The sequence below is a fragment of the Vanessa tameamea genome, chromosome 14 (assembly GCF_037043105.1).
Source record: "Vanessa tameamea isolate UH-Manoa-2023 chromosome 14, ilVanTame1 primary haplotype, whole genome shotgun sequence".
In the NCBI taxonomy this organism is placed as follows: Eukaryota; Metazoa; Arthropoda; class Insecta; order Lepidoptera; family Nymphalidae; genus Vanessa; species Vanessa tameamea.
In genome coordinates this window covers 129,396-153,800 of record NC_087322.1, presented here as the reverse complement: position 1 = coordinate 153,800, position 24,405 = coordinate 129,396, and the positions used below count along the sequence as shown (strand labels likewise).

The 24,405-nt window shown below is 36.5% G+C and overlaps 1 non-coding gene across 1 annotated transcript; it reads left to right on the top strand.

The window, feature by feature from the left end:
• Positions 1 to 8,166: 8,166 nt before the first annotated feature.
• On the top strand, positions 8,167 to 8,238 carry Trnaa-cgc (transfer RNA alanine (anticodon CGC)). The gene has a single exon. It is a non-coding gene; the product is annotated as a tRNA-Ala (tRNA).
• Positions 8,239 to 24,405: the final 16,167 nt, after the last annotated feature.

The window sequence follows — 24,405 nt, the reverse complement described above, 5'->3', positions numbered from 1 at the left end:
TGAAAATTTGCACACACTTTTGGTACCGGTGACTATACAATCAATAAATAGTTAACTAAATATTGTTCGCTTTAGTGCACGGATCAAATAGAATCATGTTATAAAAAAATATTGTTTATTATTATTGAAACTGTTTAGTGTTATAATAAATATTCATTAACAACGCTAAGTTACGTATTAATACTGGCAAATAGATGTTAACGACGACTGGTAGGAATGTCTAGACTCCCTAGTATTTACCTAAACTAAATTGAGAACAATTTACGAGATGTGAGTTTTATGTTTGCAGACAATTTAGTTCACGGCTCATTGCAACCTATGATTTTCTTCAGCCACTAGAATTAGGAAGCGTTTATCTTCATTCCTATCCCGACTAATGACTACGTACGTATGTTAGATATTCAAATGGGTTTTACGATTAATCACTTGGCCAACAAAATTTATTGATTGTTATTAAAAAACGAACACACCGACCTAACGGTTCGGGTTTCGTAGTCCAACTCGGAACTCGGAATCCTTACGATTCGTTTTAATTTATTTACTATCGCGTTAAATTAGTGTTAAGCTTATTATTCTTTTAATGATATTTTTATTGCATAAGAAGTACACACTGGCGAAATTAAAAAAAAAATACTGCGTGTAGTGGCAAGCATGCTAGCAGCATTCCCCGTTGAATTCTGGTTCTCTGGACAAAAAATGATCCAGCTTTTCTTATATCGCTTGTGTGCGTTAATTTGCATTCACTGGGCTATGATTAAAAGGTATTTTAAAATTCCTTACCACACAAATTATTTTAAGCTTATTTTAAACCCCTAATTTGATATTTTTTAATGTTCTTTATATGACTCTCTAACATATTTCAACAAACAACTTCTAAATACATCCACGTAAAAACTGTAATGTTAGAAGTATAATGGAATGGAAGTGCTTACTAAATGGGAGCTTAAATAAAAAAAACGGTGAGGTAAATAGGTAAGTTTTCGCTAAACTATTCAACTCAATATAATTATGTGATTATTCTTAAATAGGTTTTGTATACAGCAATAAATAAAACGGAATGTTCTTTAGAAATTCTCATTTCTGTTAAAATGTTTTAATGTATGGTTCGCATCAAATATTTCTATTTGTTTTTTATAGAGGCAGAGCGCTGGCGCCGCGACACACCGTGGCATCTGATAACTGGCAAATACATAATAACACATATTTTTAAACGCATCGTCCAATTTAGGACAAGGTTTCTTCCTTAATAGGAAGATTCATCTCCTTCTCGCGTAGATTTAATAAATAAATCAAAATTAATGGGCGCCTATGTGAGTATCAGACGACTAACTTTTGTGTTACGTAGGATTTTATATATCGCTGGGAGTCTTAGGTCCATAGCATTACTTTTAGTAGGAAATGGTGGTATGTAAGCTTAAATTGATAACTTATAAATTGACTTACTTATTAGTCATATAATTTATTAGCTTTAACCAATTTAAAAAAATGTTCATTTTTTACGCTCTTCAGTTATATATAGAGGATAATTTTCACCTCTTGCAATAATAGAAACGACAGTTTTCCGCTGAAACGTTTACATTACGGACGTGCTTTTAAATATGCATGTGAATGCTATACATGGTATTTTTATTAACTATTGTTTGAATGAAATATAAGGCAGTTACTTACGCCAAAACATATGCTTGTCTTAAAGCAGTGATTATTACAAGTAATTTGAATACAACCAGTATCGATTGACGTATTGCATAACTATCGTTCACGGTGCTGCGCATGATCAATAGAATACTAAGTTATAATCATGTCGTAGATTAAGGCTATTGAATTATAAAATGCCTTTTTGAAATGAATTACAGCAATGCGACTTCAAGAAACACTTTGCTTGGTAACTTTTTTAGGCGATTTTTTTATACGATAGTTATACAATCTTGGTTATCTCAATCCGTTGGATCAGTCTCGTTTAAAATAGAAGTCTATTCTATTTAAAGCGAGATGAAAACAAATGTAAAACTAATCTGTAATGCTTTCAGTCTGAGTGTTTGACAGAATAATTATAAAAAAATAATGTTTGATTAAAATTACAAATAAAAAATTATCTTCATATTTGATACTGTAATCCTTTCAGTTAAAATACGCTTGTGAAGAAATAATCAAAACTATTCAGAGAATATACAATTGTACAAGGAATATTGCGATGCTTTATAAAATTATGAACATAGATCTTCTATTTAAATGGTATTCATTACAAAATGTATTTTACTATGACCAAGAGATCGCAGTAAGTTTTTCTCATCGATTATTGAGCCGGTCTCGCTTAGCCGTATTAGGATAAGTTGATTCCTTTTGAGTAGAACAAGACCTCGGCGGTCCTTAAAGAATTAATTGTAATTGTATTACGCTATTATTAAAAGTATGACGTGGGAATCGTCCAAATTTATACCTATGACGTAATATTGTATATTTGGACCTCCTAGTAGATAGTTGCGAGTCAAATAACATTTAGAAATGCTGGCAAAATTGTAATGTCATCATTATTTTGTCATTAAGTGTTATCAATACAAAACTTAATACCTTAAACTAATACACATGTATTTAATATAAAATTGCATGTAATTTTAAGTACTGGAATATCCAGTAACTGTATTTTCTTATAATAAAATGTAAGTAGTTTTATGGCTTTATATAAATGTCATCCTTAGCGCGCCAAATTAGGATTTCACGGAGGTATGTCTAGGTCTGGGTCTAGTGTAAGTAGGTCATTCCATTACAAGTGGAATTTATCAATAGTCATTGAATTCACATAAGATCAAGCAAATATCATATAGGATTAAAATATATTTACAAAATGGATTTATATGAAGGTAAAGCACGTGGAAGGCACGATCACAGATATATAATGCTAGAACGTTCGCTTAGAGATCGTGTTATTAATACTAATGGAGATAATTGCGTTAATGATTTATTATCGGCGATTATAGTAAGAATAACCAAGCGTTCGAGTAGCAGCCGGAACTTCATTATGAACGCATTAAGGGTAGGTCGGGTGGCAATTCACGAAATCGAGTATTCGTGTATTTCATATGAAGGTGTTTCCTGATCGATTGGGAGTACGTCAGACGCCCAGCCAGGCCCGTCCTCGTCACCTGCGATGCGCTCGCGCCGGCCTTCACCGGGCACGTCCGGTCGTTCACGCACCTTCCATGCTAATTATAGAACCTGTGAATGACTAGCGACACATTATCTTTCGGTGGGTGTCTGAAATAGACACGCATAATACAATGTACATCATCGCCAGCAACGCGGGGACAGCGCTAAGTGTCATCAGCGCATGGAGTCATTATTTAGCTAAAGGTTTTTTAAAAAATAATCTCACGCCGTATAGAGTTTAATAATGAGATAGAAAACAAAACCACTTATGTTTTAGTCGACTTAAACAGAAGAAAGTTATCAATCCAGCGTAATTATTGTTGTGTATGAGTTTATTATCTCTTGTAAATTTCGTAATGTTACAATGAATAATTAAAATGAATAGTCTAATCTTTGGAGTTTGATTGATTCTTATTTTTGGAATTACTGTTAATTCGAAATCAGTGTTTACTTTTTTTGGTTATAACTTTGCTTGCCCTGGAAAGTACATCACAGAAACTGTGTGTAACTTTCACATTACGATATTATTTTTTTATTTAAGAATTTATGTTTTTGTTAGAATACAGAAGATCAGTTGACTTTATATATATTGAAATCTTATTAAATAATACGAGTAATTTAAAAATTGTATTTGTTTTGTCACACAGCGACCAGCGTCAATCTTTATCAAAATAAATAACCAATACATTATAAGGGTATTCTTTAGCAAAAGTGCTGTTTCACTTTGCAATTTGGACCGAGCGAGAAAAGGACGTACAGCCTGCGGTAAGATGGGTTATCTCGGTGCGGGGGAACACACAGCCCGCGCCGGGCTCCAGTCCGAGTCGATTATAATACTTGCTGTATTATATATTCGGTATATCTTATTAAATAGTATACGGCCAAATTCTAGCTTTATATTTGGATTTGAATTTGGAATAGTTAGTATTTTTAACACAGACTAATTTCGATCAATTGATCTAGGATTTGTTTTTCGTACAAAATAATTCTCGGTATGAGATTTTAATCGACATAAGCCATGACCGTACTTGGTAAAGATCGAACGGATTGCGTGATCAATGTTGTGCAGAGCTCACCTTAGGGAAGAAGAAATATTTGTCACAAGCCTGACTTACACATGTACAGCATGCAAATTTCCCACTGCTGGGCTAAGGCCTCCTCTCCCTTTGAGGAGAAAAGAGCATATTCCACCACGCTGCTTCAATGCGGGTTGGTGGATTCATATATGGTAGAATTTCGTTGAAATTAGACTCATGCCGGTTTCCTCACGATGTTTTCCTTCACCGCCGAGCACGAGATGAATTATAAACACAAATTAAGCACATGAAAATTCAGTGGTGCTTGCCTGGGTTTGAACCCGAAATCATCGGTTAAGATGTACGCGTTCTCATCACTCTGCCATCTCGAGTCTGACTTAACCAGGTATCAATGGAGAAGCACCGAGAGCGAACCGACACCGAAACAGTTATGTCATACGTCACGACCAGAAATAAATGCAAAGAGTAACTACACACGAGTACGTGTCCGGGGAGCGCCGGCCTACATTTTCTTCGGCGACCACTCGGGCGACACGATGATGGTGATAGCTCACATCCTCTTAATTTGAAAGTTGATGGTTTCTCACGAAAGTTTGATACATGGATATAGAAATATATCTTCATCAGCCCAATCCAGCGCAAATTACAATTTTTGTAGATTTCTAAATTATTTCCCCGTATTTGTTTCACTTGGTGGCACCAAGTACCAATCAAGACAAAAGACTAAATAGGTTTATATTTTTTCTCATGAATAAGTATTTTGGTATGTTATTTATATATTTGCCTTAAAATACGTCGCATATGATTGTAAATTAAGGTGTGACTGTAATGTAAGATTGATTAATTAGAACGTTGCCCACGTCGATTATTGTCCGTTCTGTTCCCCGTATAGCGATGAAATCAAAGCGGCCTTATTTATTAAACTGTTGGTTAACAATAAAATACATTTATTAATATAAGTTCTTAGAGTGTAGTAATTCTGAATGAAACCATAGACGTTATTAGAGATAACATGACTTATCTGTCATTAAAAACATTGTACTTTAAATTTGTAATTATCTGATATCTGATGTGTAACTTTGGGAGTAACAATTTATAAGTAACTTTTTTAAACTTGCAGTAGAATAATCTAGAATCACATCATAATAAGATATTATTTTGTTTCGTCTTCCTTGTACTCGTAGATAAGTTGAGTCGATAACGCTATATAAGATTGATATGCATATACATTGGACATATTAATTTTTTTCAACGTCATAATTGGCGTTCCTTCTTCGATAGCCTCTGCGTACACAGCAGGCGTATGCATAACATTCATACAACTCGTCTTGCAAGATACTTAGTGGTTTATATTTGTGTATGGTAATCTTAACATCTGAATAATTTGACAGAAACATTATCAAAGGTTATTCTGTGCGTTAGATTCTAATATTTTCATATATATTTGAATACTGGTTTAATTTTTCAACCAACGGAACACCAAACTTATCTTGGTATGTAAACAAATAGAAATAAGTAATTAGCAAAAATATTCGTTTAAATACGACTTATTAGCATTCTTACACAAATATATTTATTTATAAAACAATTAAATAAAACATATATAATATATTCTTTGGTTTCTCATCTCAAGTTACGATGTCATTCAATTGCGGGTATTACGGACAGATCTATTGTTCTCAGAGGGGAAAGTGTCGAAACATCTGCCAGTTTATCTGCCGATCAACGAGCTAGTTCGTGTAATCAATACTCTATAAGTACGGACTGGACTACATACGCACCCCGTCTTGCTCAGTGGACTATGTCTCGTTCATTGCGCAGCAGTCGTTGATCTGTCTCGCCCACGCCCAATGAATGATACAGCCATTACACGCTCGATTACCTCTAAATTACCTCCACTTTGATGTCCCAGGTCCCGACGTCAAATCTAGACCACTCCGAAGTCCGAATGGCCGTATCTACTCGAACGTACAAATAAATATACTCGTTGAATGAAAACGACGATGTAAAGGTAGTTTGCATGGACATTTTGTTCCCGCAAACTGCTTTTAATGATTTTCGTTATTTGATATTTAATTTTTGGTTGGTTCTGTTTGTTCGGGTCAATGCTAAAATAGCCTTTCTGCATACTAACCTTAGGAGGTGCAGGGGACGTTTGATGTGTGCACAGAAAAATAAATGTTTTCAAAAGAAAATCAGTTTACTCATACTCATAGTTAAAGATGTATACACATGTACGTGCGTGACATCATGCGAAATTAGATAAGCGCCGGATAACAACCGCCGTTAAAACGAGTCGCGTAAAGTTTCCTTTTGGATGCTGGAAATTGTTACATTGTTGAGGACGCTGAGATACAAAAGATTAGGTGCGTTAACCTTAATGCATTCTAAATTTAACAAAATGTGTATACTATGTTTATTTGAACGATTAATGTTTAGTCGATAGTCGATAGTTAAAAAAGTAATCAGTACCTGTAAATAGGGACAGTTAATAGGTCAGAATCTCTAAGGAACCGAAGATATCTGTAAATCAGCTCGATACCTATTCTGCGTAGTAGCAAAATATATGTAGTTTTTCATATTACGTTTTCATTTACACCTAAAAATAATATAAATAGTGAAATCAGAATTAGTTATTACCACTAAGAAAAATAATACATTTTAGCATCCATTTGCGGGCAGTTACTTAATATTATATGTGAAGTTTATTCAAATGAAATGCACTTTTTTGAAATGGGCCTCGCGGGACGCCTACTTACGTGCAATGTTATGCAACGCTCTGAACGCCTTCGTTGCCACAGAGGGCAGTGGAGCCCGCATTAGCATGGACACAATGCGTACCTCTCCGTACCTTTCAACTGCACAGTGAAGCCTTTTAAATTAATGCACATGTTTTAATATGAAAACATGTTTGTGTAATTTGTAGTTGTGCGTTCCGAAACAAACGCGCCGATATAATGGCAAATGATAATGACACACTCGTTTCGCTGCAACCCTGTAAATTTCACTTTGAAAACGGGTCTACGTGTACTGACTAGTGGAGTGGGTGCCTTAAGCATATTCCGGCATTATGCTTCACAAATGTGAGGCTGCACACATCGAAACGATTGTTTTAAATGTCAATAATAGAATTAGTTCCAAGTACAATGGATGATTGACGTATCGCAATGTTCTATCTCTGTGATAAGTTTAATTACAAATTCTGTCCAGTTTTCCAGTGGGTGGGTGTCAGTGGGTCGAAATTGGTCGCGCTGGCAGCGAGGAAACAGTCGAGGGGAACTGAGTCACATATGGATTTGAATATTGGAGCCTTCTTAGTATTCCCAAGAGCACGGTCGCGTAACTGATTGCGGAAGTACTTCCACAGGATATTTTGTCATTAATGTGGCATTTTTTTCCTATTCATTTGAAATGTAATTGAATAAGAGGTATTAATTGAAACAATGTGTTTCACCCGATTTGAGATCGTTAGTAAATCACTAGTGGTTAACGAAACTTGTTCCAGATGCAAGTTTAATTATTATTTGCTTAACCTACATCTGGGCTGTGGAGGAAACCTCGGTGCCTTCATAAGGTGACGCAGAAAGAAAACATGTTTAGCGCTATCTCGCTACACATCATTTGAGACCACACTGGTGTACGCAATATACGCACAAACATAATACGTACTAACTCGTACTTAAACCCAATACGATCGGTATACTTATTTTATGAGTATTATAAGCATTATACTTAAGAGGGCTTTTCATTTCTATCATTTTCATTATCTCGTAACACAATCGGTCCGTCTGCTTTGTTTTATGTTATGAAATATATTCTAGGAAAGTTTTTTTTACTATTAATCGTGTATGTATTGTGAGTGTTTGTAATTATCAATTATTTTATAAATAAATAGAATTGACTTTTTTAAGACTTGCAAATGTTCTTTTTTAATTTTAAGGCTTTCGATAGATTCAAATATACGTTTTAGCAAAAGCTTGCACCCGGGGGTGTAACTCAGTGGTAGAGTGTCTGCTTCGCATGCTGAAAGTCCTGGGTTCAAATCCCAGCACCTCCAAGCCTTTTTATGTACATTTTTATATTTTGACATTAATTATACTATGAACTTTTAAAAAGTTAAATTATTTATTGCAAATTTAAAAGCAAAAGAGATAAAGCTCTTTATAGTACATATGTGTGTAACACACTCAGTGTTTATCGAAATGACTTCAGAATCTGCACGAATTATTTAGTATTAAATATCACATTTAATTCAACACTGCAAAATGACGATTCCAAAAAATTTATGAGCCAACCTGAATAAAGAATATTTTAATTTTGATTTATGTTTTAATTTTCAAATTACCTACCCATACCAAAAAGAAATAAGTTTTTATCCCAAAACATTTGTAATAATAGTGTAAGCTAAAATTAACTTTATCAGACGTGCTGTACTATTCGATCTAATTATCGCACGCCCACGTCATTATTGCCATAAAAGTTGTATATGTTACATGTACAACTTTTATGGCTATAATACAGATAGATGTAATGTCACCGAGATCTGTTTGGTGTTTTTTTAAGCCCTACGGTTCCTATTATTACGGGTGACTTACAGTCTGATCAGCGTGACTCGCGTTATATCCTAAATGCATCGTTTGACGACGTAATTGAAAAATATTATATTTATCTATTAATATCTATATCGAATTATATATATGAGTATTATATAATAACGCCTTCCGCAAAGAGTCATGTATTCAGTGACATTATCTAGGTAAATAATAGTGAAAATAGCTTCAATGTCCAGCGTGTGCGTGCGTGCTCACGTTAAAAGGAGTTCGTGAACAATCTGAGATGGGCCAGCGAATAGGGTCCTCAGTTGCAAGCCGGTAGTACATAGTTGTTAATTAGAAATTTTATTGAATTAATGCTTTTAATTGAATATAGGATTTTGATTTGATTTGAAGTTGGAGGAAACTGCGAGTGTCGGATGTAATTATGTCTGCGTAAGTATATAATACAACCACAGTGGTTAAGCTGGGTGGTATATGCTACAAGCGTTCTCCTTGAGACGAGAGGACGGGAGGACGTGTGTAGGTGGTAGGCGGTCATTTTGTTAAAGCTATTTAAGGGAGACAATAAATGTTTCATAATGATAATACGCAAACCCATAACAGTATTTGCTCCGTTTCACATCGATTACCTATCGCGTGTTGCATTATTACATCATTACACGGAGCCTGTAATGTTTATACGAACACATGTTAGGCGTGCAGCGCCGGAAATTCTGGGAATCCTGAACAGCGAACCTTGTTTTAGTTCCAGCGCCGTAAACTGCTCACTACTCGCTCAGTTTTCCGAACTTGACCTTTTACTTTAATCATAACATAAATATATTTAGTAAGAATCTCCACATTCAGCGCTCCGCACGGGTACGCGTGATATAAATACGTTATTATTATTGTATTGCTTTGGAATGATGTATTCGATTTAATTTTGATTATAAAGGTATTGATTATTATCACACAATATATTTATTTTATTCAAGCGAAGCGTTAACCGTTCGTGCTCAATATTTGTAAGACTTTAGTTATTAATAGAAATGTACATGAATATGCACGGGTATGTATGACTTTTGAACTCACTACTTTGAATAGTTTAATTTAACAGCATGTCTCCGAGATTGCTGGAACTAATTATTACTAAATCGAATCTTAATTTATTAATAAGATATATCTCAGTTGGCCCGTAGTCTTGTGTGTTGAAAACGTGGAAATGTTGTTGCGCTCTCTGACCCGCAATCGTGCTAAGATTCTCTATTAGATTAACATATTAAAATGTGAACGGAATATATCTTAGAATGGCAAGTTGTTAACTATCTTAGAGATTATAATATTAAGCAAAGTATCCAGTTAACATTAGATAAACAGTTTCTATAGACGTAATTATAAACGCTAGTTGGGTGTTAGTTCATTCGGTCGACTTGCACATTAGATAAAGAATTAAATAAAGGTCTTCCAGAAGAATACCGACCACGGGCTCACTTGAACGCATTACAATGGCGTGCATATGCAGGCATTCATCTTAGTATAATTTATAATTACCGTCACAAAGGGCGCATCAACACAATAGTTAGCGACGCATTGGAAACTAAAACTACAAATGAAATAAATAATAATAATTTGTCGGATTGAAGAAGTGACATATGTGTTCAGTGCGTAACGCAACAGAGGTATGAGCAAACTTCTTGGACTTTCTCTAATTCGTTCTTCGATTGGGGGAGGGTATGACTGACAACTTACCATTAGGTGTTCCAACTGGCCGTTTGCTTCGCCTCGATAAATTATTTAAAAAAACGTAGAAATGAATTTCAAGGCAGGTTCATAAATATTAATGAATGTACTTCAAGATCAATCAATCGAAATAATAAAATAACTTTGCGGACAGACGCAGTATCCCATGGTACTGGTTATATATAATCGATACAGCTGATGAATGTATCAGTAAACTTCAATATGCAGTATCCCGTGCATGTGCAGTCTGTATATTTGTGTTCGTGTTCTATATTCTAAACGACCAAGGTCTATCTAAATATTTTGAACAGTCTATCTAGACCGCGCGCTTTGCTCGGATTAAAATACTTTAAATAACTTTGTATTTAGCATGTTGCTATCGGGATCCCAGTTGTAGCCGTTGATAAATCTTTAGTAACAATAATGTAACATCAATATTATTAAAGCATGCTCCTTACTTCTAGTAATTACGTCGGAGATGGCGTATGAAAGTATGTTAATAGAGAAGGCTGCTTTGTGGATACTTTGAAACTTGTACTGCAATGATAAAATAAATAAGATATATTTTTTTAAGTATAACATAACATAACATAATCAGCTTGTAAATTTCCCACTGCTGGGCTAAGGCCTCCTCTCCCGTTGAGGAGAAGGTATGGAGCATATTTTTTTAAGTATGACGTTACTATGCAATGCACTACCTGGGGTCTACCAGTGAATGGTCACCGTCCTCTTAAAGGCATCGGCATTGTAAAAACGTTAACTATTCCTTCCACACCGAATGCGTCGCCAACCATGGTCTACATAATATAAAGAGACTATCTAAGTATCATTGGTTCCCTTCAACTGTAACTTACTAGCTACTCGTCCCAGCTTCCCGTGGGCAGGGCAGACGATAAATTATTATATTTAACATATTATTATTGTAAGACTTTCATATCCAAATACACAGTGTTATATTGTGTAAATTAATATTGAGTACGAAACACTTAATGTAGCTCGAGAACCTTTTCAGTTATTTTCTTACATTATTAAGGAGATCATTCCTGTCACTCGCCAGTGGCTTGTTTTATTATTTTCTTATCCGTAATAAAATAAAATCCGAGTATAATATATTTTATGTATGTAAGACGTATACGTATATGTATAGATCACATACAGCACGAAAGTTTAGAGTGCACGGTGTAATGAGTGACCGGGCCGTAGGTGCCGTGGATAAGCACGTGTCCTCGGCTTATGCTCGATGAATACGTAATATGAAGTTATATCGATTTAAAACAAACTCGTACAACACACGAACCAACTGACCAGTGACTGGCACATTTAAATGCGTGAGCGCGTGCTCGCCGCGTAAACAAGAAAACTTTTAATAAAGTTCGAGTAAACATTTATTTGTGAGTACGATGGATGTTTTATGACACATGGAATATTAATAGACGATAAATAAAAATATGACCTTTGTTTTCTTTAATTCTTATGTTAAGATTCATAAATTGTAATGAATAAAATAATTTCTTGATTTAAATATGGATATAATTCCTATTGAATTTAGGCTATTTTTGGTAGTGATACTGGCCACACTTCCTAAACCTTTCAAAGTTTCAAGAACTTTTGATTTCGCTCTTTTTACATTTTTATATTATCGGTTTAACACCGAATTCAAACTTCAAATTCGATATACTGAATATATCGGTGAGTTTTCCTAATAGTTGAGTTTCTTAATTTGTGATTGACTAGTATTCAGTGCTTTAATAGCATATATCTTTTCAGAATATTTTAATAATGGAGTTTTGAAGTTTGATAAAACTTTTTAAAACAATTTTCTACCGACCTATAAAATTATAAGTCTTTCATTTTTGTTTTAGTTTTTGCTTAAATTCAGAAAGTCGTAGTCATGTTTAATTTGTGGTTTACAGTGATTTTTAACCCATTGAAATGATTCTCCTGAGTTGAAGTCGTCATTTAAAGTAAGCAGAACTTTAAACCTCCAGAAGGTAAATTACTACTTACATCCCTCGTTAAAAGCATCTCTTAGTTTTTTACTTGATAATTGAACCTGTATATTTCCTATTGCAGGAGGTTTTTTTTTACCCACCACATGGATTTGAAATTTTAAGTGTGGACGACTGCAGTTTCCTGTTTGAGTGTGTCCCGATAGCTGCTGATGCAACTCCAAGGATGGCATGCCTGTTCCCTTAGATATAAACAATATCCACGTGTAGCTGGAAATTTGGTGATGTACCCACTTTAATTTTTTATACAAACTTAGTTACACCGGCCTGGCGAACGGTGTACTAAATAATTAAATATACACATACATTCTTTGAATACAATATACAATAATATATATACAATATACATTCTTTGAATCGTCAGTAAGGCCTAAATTTTATTATTTAATAAGATAAATTATAATGCATTGAATTTTCAAACATTCCTTTTTTCCCAAGTGACCCACGCTGAGTCCAGCTGGCATATTTTTTAATTATCTATATTACAAAAGCTGTAACTAAATTAAGTAACTCAACCTATTGTAAGATCTGTAAATTCAGTCTCTCACCATAAAATAGATATATAACCGAAACTGTTTTCTTCAAACAGTAAAAGTGTAACAACTTAATCAAGACTTATACGAGCATCGAATCCGTGTAAAATGTTCTTCTACTGGGAAGAACCGGCAATCAAAGAGTCAATCTATAATAATTCAATTGCATATAATCTATAATATAATTGTATTCATATCCTGCATGAAAATTAACGAATACTGAAAATGCGGGGAATACACTATTTTTATTATCTATATAATCGTTTAACGGTAATGGGCCTTAATAATCGACATGATTTTAATACGAGATTAAAATAGATTAATTGGGAATTTAATTATAGAACCGAAATCGATCTAAACAAATAATATATTGTTCGAACATGCAATTGCATGGATGGCTGTAATTTGATAGGTCAAGACCGGTGAGAACTCGATAGACGGCTTTATATTTAAATAGACGTGACGATGTTTAGGTGCTTGCTTGCTAGGTGCTTCTTTAACCCGAGTTGAAGTATATTCATTTCGATATATTTTTTTAATCCTGTAAAATAACGTCGAAATAAGGATTGAACGATTGTAAGAAAAGTCGTTAAGAAAAAAGAATTATAAAATGAAATCAATTATTGATTCATTCCGTTACGAGACGTCTCGCACCGATACGCAAGTGTTCTTGCAAAATAAACGTAGACACGAGTATCCTCGTTCCGTTATTGCGGCCTTTGCATTACCTAGCTTAAATTAAATTACTATCGAATAGACTGATCAAAAACTTGATAATTTATTTTAATACTCAACATATCGAACAGTCTACATACAAAAGTACTCGTTTTAGATTTTTTGTGACGCAGTGATATGATCAACTCGTAATAGTACATTCATTAGACATAACATTAATAATAATTACACTTACAAATTAGCCGCGGACACATTTCATGCCGCTAGGAAGGCTTTATTATAATTGCGTCACATAAATATTCAAATCCGATAATTAAATAAACCTCTGCATTGTCGGACTGTCGATCGCGATCCATCAAATATTGTCAGTTTGTTTTATGAATTCATTAATTTATTACAGAGTCCGTACGAAGTAACTTGTTTTTAACAGTTAACAAATGTAATATATGTTATTTAAATTCGAATGTTATGAAGTGTGAAGCTCACACGATATCGCGGCCACAGTACTAATTCTGACAATTATCTAGTCTAACGTAATTGGCGCTAAAAGATGCCACGGGCTGCTCTTTCGACCATAAAATAAAGATTACTAATTTAAAAAAAATATTTTTTTCTCGAAAATCGTTTAAAATATGGTGTAATTAATAAAAATCATTATAATATTTTAATTTAATTAACATTGTAACTAGCAACAAGATAATATAGCAAAGGAGGAAGGCTGCGTGTTTCCCCACTCCTCGTGTAATCCTGTGGGTGATCTGAAGAGACACGGTGAAGAAGCGATCGACCTCGAACAAAAGATTTGGAATTATAGTAATTAATTAGCGTTTCCTAAACTAAAGTAGATCGTCTAGTTTCGGCTCAGAAAGCGTATCCAAACACACAAATTCAATTGATACAAGCGAGTGAATTTTTATTCTGGGCCGATGAGCTCATTGGGTGAATGGCCGTGGTAGCAGAAACTTCGGTGGAAATAGGTCGCTGGGACTCCATCGTGACATTGATGTGATTGATGCTTATGGATACGAAGCACTTGCGCACGTTTGATTTGTTATGACTTGTGCGTTACTCAAAGCAATCGAATTAAGTGCGAAGTTTTGGGTTTAACGTAGCGATTTTATTATCCTCGACTGAATTAGTCTCCGCGAATCAAGAATATTGCCGAGTTTATTTGCTATTTAAAACGGATCTACATTTAGTGATAATAAATATTTTTTACAATATATATATAATATAAAAGTTAATAATAATTAAGGCGATTCTTAAAATCCCCTAAAGCTCCCTCGAAAGCGTCCGTCATAAAACACTACCATATTTTATGACAGACGTTTTAAATTAATAACCAAATAGCATAAATTTTATGTATTTCTAGTGGTTAATATTAATCTGAAATACATTGAATAATAAAATTTGAACGGACCAGATTTCAATGTCCTAAATACGATAAGAAGTCGATAAATTATGCATATCATTGATTGCAGTTCTACGAATTTTTAATTGGATAGATAGAAGTGATTTCGTTGAGTAACCTTATTTCACAAATTTCTAATCAAGAAACAGCAAGGTTGTTCCAGTTTGTTTTTTGTTTAGCAATATTTAAAATATTGGAGCGACGTAAGGACAACGGGAATATTGGCAGTGCATTTTATTCCATGCTAATGATTATATTTCACGTGCAAAATTGTAATAAAATATATTTCCATTTGTAATTCAACCGTCGATACACATACTACTAATATATATAGTAAACATAATTCACTCATCAGATATTCTGCGACCAAACACCCATAGGTACTCAGTATTTTTGTGTTCCAGTTTGAACAGTGAGTGAGCCAGTGTATCTACAGGCACAAGGGACATAACAACTTAGTTCCCTAAGTTGTGGTAAGGTATGGTTAATATTTCTTACAGCGCCTTTGTCATTGGGCGGTGCGACCACTTACCATCAGGTGGTCCATTTGCTCGTCCGCCTACCTATATCATAAAATAAATAATTGAGAACTATGTGATGACCTTAATTTTGTTGATATTGATATTACTGATCTGATCTCTCTGATATGATTATATAATCGGTTGCTTCGGAAAAAAAATAAAAATATTTAAATATAAATTGCTTTTTAACTCTTCCTACATATGTATATAACAAATGCGTTTAAATAGCGTTTCACGAATGAAAAGGAATACACGTTAACACTTGCTGACAATAGCCTTATTTATTATTGTGGTAAAGTTGTATTTTTTTATTTTATTTTTTTATTTATTTATTTATTTATTTATTGGAAAAGTTACACCATCAAGTTATCACTAAGCACTTAAAATTAATATCTGACTTGGGTAACATACAAAGTGATACGTCTTTAAAGGTGTAAGCAACATAATATTCAGACCGATAAACAGATGCAGACATGTATTTCTGTTTATTCTACATAATTTTAACAAATCGCGATGCTACCACCGTAATTGCGCCCCTGGTCTAGTACCGATGGTTTGTAAGGTTCGAACCGCTACTGGATCTTAGATGAATCGTTGTAATTGAATGCTAGAAGAAATGGGCTACGAGTGCGTGTCAAAAAGGTTGCGATCGTTCTGTATCATAGTCCAAGCCCTGAGGTCAAAGCTCTTTTCGTTTTAAAATAAAAACACGTTAAGCAGTAGTAAACTCTTGTTATACTTGACGGTGATGTGCTCCAGTGCAGTAGTGCTTCTTCCAGTCAGGTCGAATCGCTGACTCATGTCTCGTGAGAATATGAGAGCGCAGCAGCAAAGACTGAAACCTGTGCTTGGACACAAACTTGTGTAAAAACAATTGTACTTGTAGTCTAGTGGGAAGACTTTGTGTATACATTTCCCGCCCACTCGTCCTCTCGTATTCCAACGCCTATACTAAACACCAATACCAAGTACTATAGTAACTACAGGCACAAAGGACATAAAATCTTCGCTCCCAAGGGTGGCACATTGGCGATATAAGGAATGGTTAATGTTTTTTACAACGCCATTGTATTTTATGTAACGCTGACGCTAAAAAGAGTATATTGTTATTATTTTTAATTATTCTGTAGTGAGACTTTGATTGAAAACAGTCATTCCGTAGCGCGATAAACGAGTTGACAATATATCGAATGATGATTGCAGACGACGTTATTAAGTCGCAAGTGCGTAAACATCGCCAGACTTACAACCGCCGTGTCGTGGAAATGATTTTATTGATGTTTTGACATCGGCGGTTTCACAGCCAATAAACATACGAGATAACATGACTTGTAACGATGTTTCATAACGTACTCGGCGATTGCTATAAATGTTTCTAGATTTATACTTAACACTTGCTAAGAATACTTGCTTTTATTTTGCCACTATTTCAATTATTTTTGATGTCTTGCAATCTGAGATTTCTCGTTCGCGATGTCGTTTGAGTCACAGTCAGTATTGCATCGGTTGAGTTTATCTCAGACGAAACGACAAATCTTCATATGTAAGAGGGACATGACAAGTAGCGGCCGGGACCCTGTTGATAGATGTCGCGGCCGCCATTGCGTTCATTGTTGGAATTGGTAGGCGCCGTCTGTTGCTCTACAGATGCACCCCGAATACGTAAGCGTGACGAGCTTTGCCTCCATTAGTGACTCAACTAGAGTATACTACTTGAAGGATATGTGTCGTATTGAATAAATACCTAAAAAGACCTTTCCGATCAATTGTGAGCATCTCGTATTTAAATATACATATATGTGGTATTAAAAAAAATTGTAAGTTACGGATATGAAACAGATAGGAAAATATTTTTTTTTTTGTAACTGAAACGTAACAGAAAGGAAATATTCGGGCAATTCTAAATGGCAACCCTAAATAAATAAAATTAGAATTTTCAAATTTATATCAGTGGTCTGATATTATGATATCAGACCTCGGCCGAACTCACTGCTGGACATAGGCCAAACCTAATGTTAAATCTATATCCAATGAGTTAGTAGGTAAATAAAAAAAGCTAATAATCGTTCATATTTTATTTCAATTGCACTGAAAATCAATCGTACCACAGTTACATAATCATTTAAACAGACTCATTATATTTGAGAAATTTGCAGTTGAACAGCATAAAAGCTTTTCAGAACATTTCGTTCTGGTATTTCTTTTTATATACGCGATGATTTTCTTTATTTTTCTTCATTTGAACCTGGTTTGACTTATTCTGTTTTAATTCTCGCCATAGCTTTCGTCTTTTGGATTTTTCTTCTTCTGACGACTGTGAAATTTTCAAGTAGTTTTTATTTTTTCTTCAGCTTCTCTTTTTTTCCTCTCCTTCCATATTTCAGGATTGTTCACTTTTAAACGTTCTCTATAATTTCGCTGTCGTTCAGCTGGTGTTAATGGCCTATTTCCTAAAATCAAACATTCCATTTTGTGAATATAACGACAAATACTTGTTTATTTAAAACTAGTAACGTAATTGATTAACTTGCTAATAATACATGTACGTAATATGTATAATTGTAATATATTATATAAAAGATGTAGAAGTAACATAAAATTATAAATAATATATTTCATTTAATTCGTACGCGAGCCCAGTGTGAACAAGCCTTTACCGTTCATATCTGTTACATAACAGAAAAACGTGACAGATTTAATAACACACGTGAATTCATTGCATGTGTCTAAACTAAAAAAGCATCGATTGTTACGGTTATTCTCATACTAAACGAATATTTTTATATTTTAACCAAACGTCACAAAATGTATATAATCCAGCACGAGCAATACAACACGAAGTACTCACCGATATTTTAAAAATCCCACTCCAATATGTAACTTAAAAATGTCTCATTTTCCCTGTTCAATACAACCACTCGTATCTCCGTGAACACAATGACCGAACATTCATTGTTTCATCATTTAGTTTGACCGTTTGTTGGCTATTGAAGCTATTATAATCATTTTATTCATACCATTTTCAGAAATTAGCATTTTTTTAAAATTAATAACAGAGTACTTATTCGAAAAACAAATATTTTGAATTTGAACGTAATAGTTTTGTTAATATATATTTTATAGAATTACCACCAAGAATGTGGACATTGATTACTTGTATGAAACAGGATTTATGTGACGCCTGTTTTGTCTTTTTTAATATACATTATTCAGCTTTATCAGATGTTTTATTTATTTTTTGTTGGGTACAAATGAGCATATAGTAGGTTAAAAAATTTAAAAGTGGCAGTTGAGTCCTAATGTCATAAAAATCGCTGTTGGACATTACGACAGTACTAAAATTACAATTATTTTGAATATGACCCATGTATGTACATAAATGAGATACTATTATAAAGATGAAGAGTTTTATTATTTGTTTTAACGCACGTGTTTCAAAAGTCTTTTTTCGTTAAATAGTCCTTTTATTCAGGATAAAAAATCACAATATAACATCACACTTTAACCTACGCAGGTGGAGGTAATGATTAATGCACGAAACCGCGCGCCGTTACTAGTATACAAAACATGTAAGTGGGATTTAAATTTCGTGTTATAAAGTACTGCCGTTTTCTATTTATATATAGATAATTCATAAACCTATTACAATTGCACCTCGGCGCGTTTGTGCATGAAAGTTTTTTTTACTATTACAGAGAACATGCAATGAATTTTAATGAATCGTGCATACAGCACATATATATATTAAAGTGGACAGTTCTTAACGTGATTTAAACGAAGAATTCAATTTAGTAAGGTTTTTAAATTTTTAATACTATTATTTTTTTAAATTTGAGGAGCCATCGGGTTCCCGGTTTTCACCTTTGCCATTGGTGGTATCAGTCAGGTAGTCCTCTACAAAGCCCCCGGCACACCGGGACGTTACCACTTTAATGGCGGTTCATGGAGTCAAAGTAAATATGTCTATACGAGTATATATTCAGTGTAAACATAAAACTATTCCCTGTGCAGTCTTAGTGACTCGGATACTGCGTGTTATACATTGAAAGGCTCGTAATACGAAACTAGAGTATATTCATGTAAGTTAATTATATCATTAGGTTTGGAAAGCGTCGCCGTGGTTTATGAGAGTGGCGCCCGACGCCGGCCAACTCTAAATCATATTATTATTGGCTTTGGGCCGAACAAAGAATATATAACCGTAGCGTACGATTGGGTGTGAGATGTGGGATGCTTATAGCTTTATGACGACATATACTTTTAAAATTACAGAAAATATCGGATTTTGTGCTTCGGATGTTTCAATTACAAATTAAAAGTACGATTTGAAATGAGTACGTGTTTATGTGGTGGACTTGTGATAAAATGTTTATTACATACGTTTAATTTTGGTATTTCTATTTTAGTATTCATCTTAGACTTAAATCATCGGACTCTCGTCGCATACCTCTTAGACTTTCAAATTAAATCAAAATCAAAAAGTATATTGTATTTCGTAATACAATATAAATAAGATTCTATTACCTTTATTGATATTCCATTAATTGAAAGCTTAAGCAGCTTCAAGTTAAATTCGTAATTCTATTTGTAAAAAAAATAAAAATTCTTAAGCTAACGATCGGACTCTGAAATATATTCTTCTTTAACCCAGAGATTATAATTGAAACCACAATATCACGTACGATTCGATTTGTACAAAAACATATGTACATACGTCCATATAAACGAAAATACACGTTTCCTATATTGCCTATATAGCCTTATGCCAAACAGAAAACTTATCGAGATAATTACGAACGGAAATGTTATTAGCATTTTATGAGGACACGAGTGTAAAGAAAGGTAACTAGATGTGTTTTAATATAAATAATTCGTTATCGGCTGATTGCTTTTATTAGGCTCACAACGCGGAAGTAGACGATAAATAATTGCTTATTGAGAACAGTTTTCGAGTTGATGACTGAGACACCGGTTATGCGACTACGGAGACAATTTATGAAATGTTTAATTAAAAATGAAACGGACGAGTAATGGACCCATTTCGCAGACGGTCTTCCTTGGTGATTGTTTATGATATAAATTGAATATGCAAAATACATATTCAACAATGCTTGAATGGCATCAGCTACAAATATTTGCGTTGCGCCGTCTATGCCATGGGAGGTGATAATGTAATTAATTAAAGTATTTCTATATTTTGTAGAAAGTCGATACACTCGTTTCTTCTGACGGGTTCTTCAACTGAGGTAATTAGTGTTTAATTTATTGCATAATTTCGTAGTAAACACGATATTCAAGGAATATTATTTCGAAGTACATATAACGATGGCAGTACTACTGAATGGGTAAGCATCTATGGCAAAGGGTGTATTTTCAGAGCAAGCTGCGCAGTTGTTTATTATGAAGTCTGTTTGAAGTGGTCTCAGGGCCGGGAGTATTAGGTCGATAGGAATTTATAATGGACTGGGATCTTCTCGCATCAGATAACACTTTGCAAATTCATTTAAAAGAGATTGTAAATAACAATAAACACAACATGCTGTTTAATTGTAAGATTTTCACGGCAATATTGTCTCGATAGTTTGAGGTACTAGTACTAACTAAAGCTTTTTGAGTTCTGCGGAGTTTAATTTTGTGTTTTTTAGGATGTCAGAATCTTTTTGTGGGTGAGTGTATATAAAGATGTTTTTAATAATATAGCTAGGAATACGAGTAAATGAAATCTATAATGTGACGTCCCTCGTGCCTATAGTTACATTGACTCACTTATACTTCGAATCGATACACAGTAATATTTTTTTTTGGCGGTAGAATACCAGATGAGTGGTTGGTACCAACCCAAAAGTGCTTGCGCAAATCCCTACCACTGAAAACCTTATGTATTTTTCGTATCTTATATGCTTTGACCAGTTTTTTTTTAATCGATTGTATGATACGCAACTATGTTTTAGTACAGTAAGTATATATATTATTATCTGTGGGTGACGAATCAGACACTCATTGTATTGTATTTTGTTTAATTATGTTTAAAAGCATATTTCACCATTAGACTTGGCAATGGAAGATGCTATGAGCCTTTTCTTACAAGGACAATAAGCCACAAATCGTGTAGAAATTATGTATTTTATTTTATTGCCTACTAGCGACCCGCCCCGGCTTTGCTGATACTAAATATATGTACTACAGAATGTTTTACAACGTTCACAGTTTTTCAGTCATTAGACAATATTCATTTAAATTACATGCTGTAAAGGGCCATATTGATCTATATTAATTGCACAATATATTTAAGGTACTTAATTGGATCGGATAATTGCTGTATGGCTTAAATTAGCTTCGTGAATAAGCCATTATTTCTCGAAAAAAGTAATTAATTATAAATGGTTATTATGGGCTATCCCTAAAAGACAGACATATACGATCGCAGACATTTTTGTAGGTATTTTTAAGGTGTTCGATACTGTTATATGTAGGTACATTATTTTGATCTATCTCGTAAGGTTCAGCCAGCGTATGCAATGTAAGCGTAAAAAATGTGCTTATTTACGACATCACTTTAGAAACATATATATTGCGCATGTATTATACATATAAACCTTCCTCTTGAATCAATCTATCTATTAAAAACTGCATTAAAATTCCGTTGTGTAATTTTAAAAATCTAAGTATACACAGGGACAGAAAGCGCTAAGCGACTTTGTTTTATACTATGTAGTGATTTCACGAATACAAACCCCCTTTTTTTTTTTTTTTTTTCCTCGCTGGAAAATCGCGTTACGCGCTTCCCCCGCGTGATGGAAAGTGGGGGGGGGACTCCCCGGAGCCCTGGACGCCGAATGCGCCCAGGTACGCCGGGTTTACAGCGTTACAGGTTAAAAAACCAGCGGTACCCTCTCCGTCTTTCGGCGGGCGCCACGGGATCGCTTGCGCATGCTACCGTGACGTTCTGACAGTCGGCCCGCCTATGCGGGCCTCCGACACCTAGAGGGGGTTCTCGGGGTACTGAGACCCCCCCTAGTCCCTGCGACGCCTTTTGAGGCGGGGGGAGAAGGTGTGCGTAGCGCTTCTTCCTCCTCCCCGGTCGTCTTCGGCGGAGCGAGTCTGCAGCGGCATCCTCCTCCCGCTTCCGCTCCTCCGATCGCCTCCACTGTCGCTAGGCCCGCCGTGGGTGACCCCAGGTCCTCCTCCCATCGGACGATCAGGGCTCGCTGGGCTAGAGCCCTGATCCGCCCGACTTCCGTCGATCCTGGACGGTCGCCGCGGTTCCTCGCCTTGATCCGGAACCGGTACACTTCCGCGAGCACCTCCGCCTGGAGCTCCCAGGGCAGATCGCCCGCGAGAAGTGTCGCCGCTGTCCACGACACCGTACGGTACCCTCTGATGCCTCTCACCGCTATGACCCTCTGCGGCTTTCGCAGAAGGGCCCGATTATCAGCGGTGAGGGCGTCTACCCAGATCGGGGCACCGTACAGCGCCATCGACCTCACTACGCCGGAATATAGACGCCAGCATAGCGACCCCGGTCCCCCCACATTCGGAAGGAGGCGACCGAGGGCAGCGGCGGCGTTGATGAGCCTCGGGTGAGATGTTTAAAGTGCTGCCCCAAGCTCCATCGCCCGTCCAGGATCAGGCCCAGATACTTCATCTGGGCCTGCACCTTGATCACCGTCCCCCGGACGATGATACTCGCCCCTCGTGGGGGTCCTTTCCGTGGACTGTGGAAGAGGAGGGCCTCAGTTTTGGACATGGAGACCCTCAAGCCCAGCATTCCCATATGGTCCACGGTGAGAGCCGTTCCAACCTCGGCGAGGCGAGCCGCCTCCCGAAAGTCCCGCCCAGTCGCCGTGACGAGGGTGTTGTCAGCGTAACACAACATCCCCATCCCTGGAAGGACGGGAGCTCGCAGGAGCCAGTCGAACCCGACGTTCCACAGAATTGGGCCGAGAACCGACCCCTGTGGAACGCCGCAGCCTACCCGACGCCGGACTAACCTCCCATCAACCCCCGCCCAGAGGACCTCCCTGTCCTGGAGGTACGCCTCCAGCAGCCTCCTGAGATAGGTAGGCACCCCATGGTATCGGAGTGCCTCCTGGATCGTCTCGAAAGGGAGACTGTTGAAGGCGTTCGCCACGTCGAGCGACACCGCCAGGACGACTTGCCCCCGGGCCACCGCTTCCGTCGTCCGAGTCTTCAGGGCGTCCAGAGCGTCGACCGTCGACCGGCACGCCCTGAACCCGTACTGAACCTCTGAGAGACCCGGATCGACCTCCTCGAGGTGCTAAACGAGAAGGGCTGCGAGGACCTTCTCGAAGAGTTTGCCCGTCTCGTTCAGCAGCACTATTGGCCTGTATGCCGAAGGAGAATCCAACGGCCGACCTTCCTTCGGCAACAGGACCAACTTCCCTTCCTTCCAAGGCTTCGGAAACTGCCCGCTGCACAGACACTCGTCGAACAGCTCCCGAAGCCTTGCACCGAGGAATTCCAGGGCGTCGCACAGAACACGCCCTGGAACCCCGTTCGGACCCGGCGCCGTGTTCTTGGCCTTCAAACGGCCGAGGGCCATCTCCATCTCCCGCTCCGTGATCAATCGTGGAGCCACTGCGTCTTCGATCATGGAGCGGGGGCCCATCTGTGGAGGGACATGCTCGCCTGGATGGGGGAAGAGTTCCCCGACCAGGCGCAGGAGGAGTTCCGGCGGTAGCGTCTCAGTGACGGGGGCGCCTTGGGGGCGGAACTTCCCGCGCACACCGCGGTACGGGCGCCCCCACGGGTCTCGATAGAGATCGGCCAGAAGCTCCTC